The sequence below is a fragment of the Triticum dicoccoides genome, chromosome 3A (genome assembly GCF_002162155.2).
Source record: "Triticum dicoccoides isolate Atlit2015 ecotype Zavitan chromosome 3A, WEW_v2.0, whole genome shotgun sequence".
In the NCBI taxonomy this organism is placed as follows: Eukaryota; Viridiplantae; Streptophyta; class Magnoliopsida; order Poales; family Poaceae; genus Triticum; species Triticum dicoccoides.
In genome coordinates this window covers 67,220,310-67,230,618 of record NC_041384.1, presented here as the reverse complement: position 1 = coordinate 67,230,618, position 10,309 = coordinate 67,220,310, and positions in this window count along the sequence as shown.

The window sequence follows — 10,309 nt, the reverse complement described above, 5'->3', positions numbered from 1 at the left end:
TAAATACCCCTGAAATATTTTATAAGCTTTTGGAAAAGTCCATCTAGCAATATAAAATATTCAGAGGAATTTTGGCATTGTTTGAATTATTTTTAAATTCAAAACAGTGGCAAAACAGATTAAATAAAAGAAAACAGAACAAAAATAGAAAACAGTAAATAAATAAAAAAGAGAGTAGGAACTACCTGGCGCTCACCTGTGCTGGCCCAGCCCCCCCTGTGCAGCCCACCTGCGCGGCCCAGCCCACCTCCTTCCCCCCCTTGTCCTCTTCTTCCTCTGCCAGTAGGCAGAGGCGAGGCGTGGCGCGCGCCCGAAGAGCGCCGGCCACCTCCTGCTTCGCCGTGGCAGCCTCCCCGACTCCCTCGCGACGCCACGGAGACGCCCTCGCCCCCTGCACCTCCCCTCTCTCCCCCTGGACCCCATTCCCTCCTCTGTTTCCCTCTCGCGCACACCACCGAGCGGAGCTCGCCGCCATCGTCGCCGTACCCATGGCCACCGGCCACCCCTAGCCTCACCGACGCCCCAGGAAGCTCCGCCGGTCCTCCCTCGACCTCCTCGTCGTGTCACGCGACCAGAAGAGCCCCGGAACGCCACCCCCGACGTTTTCCCCTCGCCGGCCGCCGAGGATCTTCTCCGTTGATTCGGCCACTCCGGCGCGCCCCCGAGCCGGCTAACCATCCCTACGGCACCGCTGTGAGCTCCTACGCCTCCCCTCCCTCTTTCCCCCTTCGATTGCGCCCTGTAGCCGCCGCCCCACGAGCACCCGAAGCCGCCGTCCGCCATGGCCGGTGAGCTCCGTGCTCCCGAGCTTCTCCGCCTGCGCTCGTTGCCTCCGGGTGTTCCTGGTGACCCCAGCATCCCGTAGAGCCCATCGGCCGCGCCCGCCGTGCCGTGTAACGCCGAAACCGAACACGCCCGAGCTCCGGCCGCTGCTGCCAAGCTCGAGGCCATCGTCTCCGGCCGCCCTAGCTGCTGCTGCTTGCTGAAATGGGCGCGGGTGAGCTCCAGCTCCCCGTAGCCGCTCTCCTCCGTCCATTTGGACGCCGGAGGAGCGAGCCCGCGCCCTCCGCCGCGCCTGTTGCCACCGGCGACGAGCCGCCGGCGGGTTAGGCCCTGCTGACTAGGGGTTTGACACCCCCTGGGTCGATGACAGGTGGGGCCAGCCCCCCTGTTAATTAGTTAGTTCATTTAATTTAATTACCCCCCCTTGCTGACACTGACATGTGGGCCCTAGTGCCCTAATCCTTAATTAAACTAAAATAAACCCCCCCTGTTTAACCTGTGACGCTGACATATGGGTCCCACAGGTCAGTTTGACCTGGACGGCGCCCGTTGACCTGCTGACGTCACTATGACGTCATGCTGACGCAATAATCCTTTTCTGGAATTTAGTTTATTTTAAAAATAATCAGGAAATTCCAGAAAATTGTATAAACTTCAATAAATCATAGAAAATTAACCGTAACTCCAAATGTAACAATTTATATATGAAAAATTATCAGAAAAATTCAAGGAATCCATCTGTACCATTTTCATGCATGTTAGAACAACTTATCACTACTGTTTAGGACAAATGAAGTGAATGACATTTAAATAACCACATATGGAGTTTGAATTTGAATCTTGGATTCAAACCAACTTCATTTAATCTGGTTTTAGGTGCATTAGCCCAAAACACATTCATATTGCCATGTCATAGCATGCATCATATTGTGCATTGCATTGATTGTGTTTCTTCTGTGTTGCCGGTGATTGCCCCCTTTCGATAGACGTGATACCGATGATGTGATCGTTGACACTGATGAAGACTCAATGTTATCTTCAGAAGTGTCAGGCAAGCAAAAACCCCCTTGTTCATTCCGATACAATCCTACTCTCTCGCTCCTGCTCTCTTTTACTGCATTAGGACAACACCGATTCATCTGTTACTTGCTGCGGTAGCTGAACCCCTTTATCCTTTGCATGACCTGTCATTGCCACAGTAAATAGATGAAACCCACTAGCATGAGTAGGAGTTGTTTGAGCCCTGATGTGCCTACTCATTCATGCTTGTTTGTCATGCCTGCTACTGCTTAGAGTTGAGTCAGGTCTGATTCATCGGGGATGAATCAGAGACGTGTGAACATGTCCTACTGTGTGTGAGCTAAGTGTGTGAACACGATTTGGTAAAGGTAGCGGTGAGAGGCCATGTAGGAGTACATGGTGGGTTGTCTCATTGCAGCCGTCCTCAGGAACTGAGTTCTGTGTTTGTGATCCATGATTCAGCTACTACCATACATTGGGCCCTGAAATATGACCCCGCTCGACTTCTTATTCACCCTAGTCCTCTGTCCAGGAGTTGCAAGTAGTTTCTGGTGTTTGTAGCTTACTGGAGGCCGTGGACAGCGCTGACCGTAGGGGTGGGCTGTGATGCGGTAGGTACGTGGCACGGTGTACCGGATGCCCGTTTGGTATCTCAGGAACCCTGTTCACATCGTTTGGGGCTGTGAGCGAAACTCCGGCCGGATCTCCTCATGGATGGAACCCGAATAGGCGATAAACCTGGACTAGAGACTTGAGTGTTTAGGTAGGTCGTGGTCTACACCCACGTCGGCTTTCGCTTGAAGTCTGCCGAGCACATGTCGTGTGCAGACGCTAAGTGGTGGAAACATGTATGAAGAAGTACACCCCTGCAGGGTTAATATCATCTATTCGAATAGCCGTGTCCACGGAAAAGGACTTCTGGGTTGCTTATATCAGTTCATAGACAAGTGAAAGTGGATACTCTAAAATACGCAAGATAAGCGTGAGTGCTATGGATGGCGTTCTCGTAGGGAGACGGGAGCGGATCCATAGTGGTGTATTGATATGGTGAATATGTGGACTCGTGTGCGCCACCTCAAAAGAGTTACTCGCAGTCGTAGTTCAGGATAGCCACCGAGTCAAAGCTGGCTTGCTGTAGTTAAACCCCACCATCCCCTTTGTTGATAATGATGCATATGTAGATAGTTCTGATGTAAGTCTTGCTGGGTACATTTGTACTCACGTTTGCCTATTTATGTTTTTGCAGAGAGACTTCGGTCTCGCTAGTAGTTTCGCGTGGACTTCGACGTTTAGCTTGATACCTCAGCTACGATCTTGTGCCCTCGGCAGGATCTGATAGATAGTCAGGCTTCTCAGCCTTTTTCATTTATAGATGTCTGTACCCAGACATGATAGCTTCCGCTTGTGCTTTGACTTGTATGCTCTGATTGTTGGGTCATGAGACCCCTGTTTGTAATATCTCGCTCCTCGGAGCCTATTGAATAGATTACTTGAGTCATAGAGTCATGTTGTGATGCCATGTTGTATTTGCACATATCGAGCATATTGTGTGTATGTTATTGAAATGCTTGGTATGTGTGGGATCTGACCATCTAGTTGTTTATCTTTAGTAGCCTCTCTTACGGGGAAATGTCTCCTAGTGTTTCCACCGAGCCATGGTGGCTTGCTACTGCTCCGGAACACTTAGGCTGGCCGGCATGTGTCCTTCTTCGTTCCTGTGTCTGTCCCTTCGGGGAAATGTCACGCATTGAGTACCGGAGTCCTGTTAGCCCGCTACAGCCCGGTTTACTGGAGTCCTGCTAGCCCAGTGCTACAGCCCGGACCCACTTGCTGATGACCGACACGTTCGATGCTGGGTCATGGATGCCTGTCCCTGTAAGTCTGCGCCGCTTTGGGTTTACGACTAGCCATGTCAGCCCGGGCTCCTTATCATATGGATGCTAGCGACACTGTCATATACGGGTGCCAAAAGGCGCAAACGGTCCCGGGCAAAGGTAAGGCGACACCCGTGGGAATACCGTGCGTGAGGCCGCAAAGTGATATGAGGTGTTACATGCTAGATCGATGTGGCATTGAGTCGGGGTCCTGACACTGGGCCACTTACCTGTAGCCGGCCCAGCTCCCCCCCCACCTGGCGGCCCAGCCCACCTCCTCCCCCTTGTCATCTTCCTCCCCTCGCACCGAAGCAGCTCGGTGGCGAGCGCCGATGCCGCCTCGGCCACCTCCTGCTTCCACCGAGGCGTTCCCGAGCCTCCCCCTCACGCCACGCACTTCCCCTCGCCCCTGCACCTCCCCTCTCTTCCCCTGGACCCCGTTCCCTCCTCTGCTTTCCTCCCTGCACGCGCCCGAGCGGAGCTCGTCGTCGCCGACGTCGTTCGCCGTAGCCCCCGTGCTCCTCACTGCCACCCGACGTACCCAGGAGATCCGCCTCGACCACCTCTTCCTCCTCGCCGAGAAGCGCACCGCAGGAGCCCCTGCAACGTCGCCACCGCCGTCTTCTTCAACCTCGGGACCGCCGGCCATCTTCGTCAAATTCGTCGGCTCCGGTGCCTCCCCGAGCTCCCCGAGGCCACCGTCGCAACCCCTGTGAGCTACTCTTCCATTCCCCCTCCTCCTCGCGCTCGTTCCCGTACCCTAGCCGCCTTTTCACCGGAGCCGATTGCTCCTCGCCGCCGGCCATGGCGTGGCCGTGGCCACAGCCACCGCAGCTCGCTCCTGAGCTCACCCGCGTGCTCACCGCAACCTCAGGAACCCAAAGCACTTAACCATTCGTCCTCCCGTGCACTGCAGCGCCGATCCCGCGAAACCCCGAGCTCCGGCCGCCGCCTCGGGCTCCATTCCGGCGAACCCCGGCCACCCCCGCACCTCCCGTTGGTCCCCCTAGATGCGCACGGGCGCGGGCTACCTCCTGGTGCCCTTGGCGCGTCGATCCGATGCCCCTAGCGCAAGTCCGGCGTTCCCCCGCCGTGCGGAATGGTCGCCGCCGGTGAAACTCCGGCGACTGCCGATGTGGCACGCCTAATTAGCACTAATGACCACACTAAACACCCCCACAGCCACTGACAGTGGGCCCCACCCCTGGTCAAACCCCAGTCAGCGCTGGGTTTGACCGGGATTAGCTCCTGTGTCACTGACGTGTGGACCCCACACGTCAGGTTTGACCTGGACGGCGCCCGTTGACCTGCTGACGTCATGCCAACGTCATGCTGACGCAATATTCATTTTCTGGAATTTAGTTTATTTTATTATATTCAGGAAATTTCAGAAAATGCCTAAAACTTCTAAAAATCATAGAAAATTAACCGTAACTCCAAATTAAATAATTTATATATGAAAAATTATCAGGAAAATTCAAGGAATCCATCTGTACCATTTTCATGCATGTTAGAACAACTTATCACTACTGTTTAGCACAAATCATATAAAGGGCATTTAATTAATCACATATGGAGTTTGAATTTGAATTTTAGATTCAAACCAACTTCATTTAATCTGGTTTTAGGTGCATTAGCCCAAAACACATTCATATTGCCATGTCATAGCATGCATCATATTGTGCATTGCATTGATCGTGTTTTTCTGTATTTGCCGGTATCTGTCCCCTCTCGATAGACGTGATACCGATGATGTGATCGTTGACACTGATGAAGACTCAATGTTATCTTCAGAAGTGCCAGGCAAGCAAAACCCCCTTGTTCATTCCGATACAATCCTACTCTCTCGCTCCTGCTCTCTTTTACTGCATTAGGACAACACCGATTCATCTGTTACTTGCTGCGGTAGCTGAACCCCTTTATCCTTTGCATGACCTGTCATTGCCACAGTAAATAGATGAAACCCACTAGCATGAGTAGGAGTTGTTTGAGCCCTGATGTGCCTACTCATTCATGCTTGTTTGTCATGCCTGCTACTGCTTAGAGTTGAGTCAGGTCTGATTCATCGGGGATGAATCAGAGACGTGTGAACATGTCCTACTGTGTGTGAGCTAAGTGTGTGAACACGATTTGGTAAAGGTAGCGGTGAGAGGCCATGTAGGAGTACATGGTGGGTTGTCTCATTGCAGCCGTCCTCAGGAACTGAGTTCTGTGTTTGTGATCCATGATTCAGCTACTACCATACATTGGGCCCTGAAATATGACCCCGCTCGACTTCTTATTCACCCTAGTCCTCTGTCCAGGAGTTGCAAGTAGTTTCTGGTGTTTGTAGCTTACTGGAGGCCGTGGACAGCGCTGACCGTAGGGGTGGGCTGTGATGCGGTAGGTACGTGGCATGGTGTACCGGATGCCCGTTTGGTATCTCGGGAACCCTGTTCACATCGTTTGGGGCTGTGAGCGAAACTCCGGCCGGATCTCCTCATGGATGGAACCCGAATAGGCGATAAACCTGGACTAAAGACTTAGGTGTTTAGGTAGGTCGTGGTCTACACCCACGTCGGCTTTCGCTTGAAGTCTGCCGAGCACATGTCGTGTGCAGACGCTAAGTGGTGGAAACATGTATGAAGAAGTACACCCCTGCAGGGTTAACATCATCTATTCGAATAGCCGTGTCCGCGGAAAAGGACTTCTGGGTTGCTTATATCAGTTCATAGACAAGTGAAAGTGGATACTCTAAAATACGCAAGATAAGCGTGAGTGCTATGGATGGCGTTCTCGTAGGGAGACGGGAGCGGATCCATAGTGGTGTATTGGTTGGTGAATATGTGGACTCGTGTGCGCCACCTCAAAAGAGTTACTTGCAGTCGTAGTTCAGGATAGCCACCGAGTCAAAGCTGGCTTGCTGTAGTCAAACTCCACCATCCCCTTTGTTGAAAATGATGCATATGTAGATAGATCTGATGTAAGTCTTGCTGGGTACATTTGTACTCACGCCTGCCTATTTTATGTTTTTGCAGAGAGACTTCAGTCTCACTAGTAGTTCCGCTTGGACTTCGACGTTTAGCTTGATACCTCAGCTACGATCTTGTGCCCTCGGCGGGATCTGGTAGATAGTCAGGCTTCTCAGCCTTTTTCATTTATAGATGTCTGTACCCAGACATGATAGCTTCCGCTTGTGCTTTGACTTGTATGCTCTGAGTGTTGGGTCATGAGACCATGTTTGTAATATCTCACTCCTCGGAGCCTATTGATTAAAATACTTGAGTTGTAGAGTCATGTTGTGATGCCATGTTGTATTTGCACATATCGAGCATATTGTGTGTATGTTATTGAAATGCTTGGTATGTGTGGGATCTGACAACCTAGTTGTTTATCCTTGGTAGCCTCTCTTACCGGGAAATGTCTCCTAGTGTTTCCACCGAGCCATGGTAGCTTGCTACTGCTCCGGGACACTTAGGCTGGCCGGCATGTGTCCTTCTTCGTTCCTGTGTCTGTCCCTTCGGGGAAATGTCACGCGATGAATACCGGAGTCCTGTTAGCCCGCTACAGCCCGGTTCACCGGAGTCCTGCTAGCCCAGTGCTACAGCCTGGATTCACTCGCTGATGACCGACACGTTCGATGCTGGGTCATGGATGCCTGTCCCTGTAAGTCTGTGCCACTTTGGATTTACGACTAGCCATGTCAGCCCGGGCTCCCTATCATATGGGTGCTAGCGACACTGTCGTATACGTGTGCCAAAAGGCGCAAACGGTCCCGGGCAAAGGTAAGGCGACACCCGTGGGAATACCGTGCGTGAGGCCGCAAAGTGATATGAGGTGTTACCGGCTAGACCTATGTGGCATCGAGTCGGGGTCCTGACAGCGTTGGTATCAGAGCTTGACTGCCTGTAGGATTACCGAGCCAAACTGGTCGAAGTTGAGTCTAGAAATTCTTTAGTTATATAAGGGAATTGATTGTGGGATGGAACGTAAGGCTCTTTTTACTCCTTTACCTCATGCCCTTCTGATCTGAGTCATCATCTTCTCTTCTACGGGGATTAAGAACTAGGCTATCCCTTCTTTCTATTAGGATCACGTGTTACTAATCAGTGGACTTATAAGATTGTTGGATTTAAGCCTCTGTTCAGTTTTTACTGCTTTCGTATGTTAATTGTTGATCTCGAAACCGTGATATTGTGCTTCTGAGTGGTTATGCCACCATTTTTGTGATTGTCTCAAATCTTTTCCGAGCATATACAGCCGTTATGCTGTCCGAGTCATCCCAGGTTTCTAAAGAGTCTGATGCATTTGCAAAATCCTTTTTCTCCGGTTTCAATGTCTGTTAGGCCAAGTTAATCACACAAATTGTTGAGCTGAGGTACTCTACTGCCTCAACCTTTATGTTGGAGTTATTATTATGACCCTAGGTGTCTTAGGGGATCATCTAGTAATTAGCCATGATTTGTGTTCCCAGTGTGATGATTCTGGCCATCATTCTCGAAAGCATCCCGTGATGCTACTTAGTAATAGGTATTCTGTTCCTGGGTTCTTGAACCCGAGATTCACTCTGCCTACTTCATGTTGATAGTAATTGCTAGCGCCTTTAGGATATTAGTAACCTTTGCGATAGTCCTTGAAGTCCGTGGTATCTTCTTCTTCCAAATACCATGAACTACTTATGGCAGAAGTTCCTCGTTGAACTGAAATATCACAACAAGATTATTCTTGAGGAGTTCTCCATTCATAAATCGTGACTCTGCCAGTTCTACCTTTCTGCATGGGTTATCCGGAAGAAATATGTTGAACTTGGTTCGACATACTAATCTATGCATCCACAACTCAGAAAATTATATGTTCCTTTGAGTTGTTCTCTTTAGTTGCATTCTGACCCTCGTCTATCAATTGATAGTCAAGAGTATGCGTGCGTTCGTTCATCGATGCCTATGACTCTTGTGGTCTGTCAAGCCATTCTATTCCGGAATGACTAGGAGAAACAAACTCCAGTACCTCTTCCATATCTAGGATTGGGTCAAAGTAGTTGTATTCCGCAGATCAAATGCCAATCCAGCTTTTGGTTCTGCTCTACCTTGGAGTATTACATATTTTTATATCGAGATTGTTATAGGAATTGCGCACCATCCTATGAACTCTTGGTACAGTGATACTTCTTGCCATCATTGTTCATTCCTCGGTTCCTGTGTTATTATAACCGGAATACCGACAAATGGATCATGGAGTGTGAAATCAATACTGTTAGCAACTCTGTTGCTTGGTAGTTAAATGGACGATAACCTCATTCTTAGCGTGTTGATTATTGAATCGTCACCCTAAGACTGATTGTGCTGCCTAGTCCTTATTTCGGTGCACCCTTCGACTGATGAGTTAGGATCTTGTCAAGTCCTCACTCATTTGATCATATCGTCTTGCCCTCAAAAGCGAGATTGTTCTCGAGCTTAGTAACATATCGGTGGATCGTGATTTTTTGAATATCTTCTCGAAAGTATCACCAGGCTGTCACCTGACTGTTATGTTGAGCTCGTGATCAAGTTGGTTTCTTGTGAACCACCTTCTCTCCGAGAATCGGTGTTAGATATCCCTGAGCTAGTTGGTTAAGCTAGACAACAACTTGGAGAGTTGGAAGATAAAAGCTTGCCTGACTTAGTTCGTTCCAAAGGGATATTCTTGTGTAGTGTGTGTTGAAGAAGATGATATCTTCATCGATTGGTCCCTGTGATCAGTTGCTGGACCTATTGTCTTATCAATCCTTTGATTTGAGTGTGGGCTATCGTCAAATCAAGTCAGAACCAACGATGTTCGTAATGTTGTCTTACTCGTGGTTGATCCCTCGAGCATACACCATTATATCTTTTGGGTCTGATCAATGCTATCACCGTGTTCACATGATGGTGGAAGTCCAGTGATATGGAAATTCCGATGAGTTGTTGTTGAGTCCATTGACAACATCCTTATCTCCTCCATGATGTTGTTGAACATTAAGTTAGTGTTGGAAACTTTTGAAAGCATTTTCTTCATGCTAGATCATGAAGTACTTGTTTGATGAAAGGAGTGACTTCCTTTGATTCACGTGCATTTTGATGTAAGCTGCCGTCGTGAATTCGAGAAAGTTTGTTTTTGCTCCTTTGGAATCATCCCAAGTCAGTCATGCACGTGCGAAGAATTCTATGGTCCGTTAGACTGATCATCTTCATTCCATATGTATATCCTAGCACACCAAGCCACTGACTGATTTGTTCAAGGAGAAGGAGTATCTTCATAAGAGCTAATCCGGACTTATGAAAGAACTTCGATATCCTCGCTGATGGTTCCCAACCAGAACTCGGTAGTGTTTTATTGTAAGACTACCATGTGATCATGTTTGTCTGAGGCAGCGTGTTCACACATGTGTAGCAGAACCAGCTCATGTTTTGGAGCTTGCTATCGTAGTTCATTTCCCAAGAATCTCGCAACGTCATCTCGTCGATTTGTGTTGCAAACTTTCATTTTTCTTCCTAGACTCGATGAGTCTGGAATATCCTGACACCAACCAGATCTGAATCTCAGGCAGATATGATGGTTTGGAACATTTCCCAAGAACTATAATATTGGTCCCTCGATAACCGGTAAAGTGGATGTCGTGGCCAACACACCCGGCC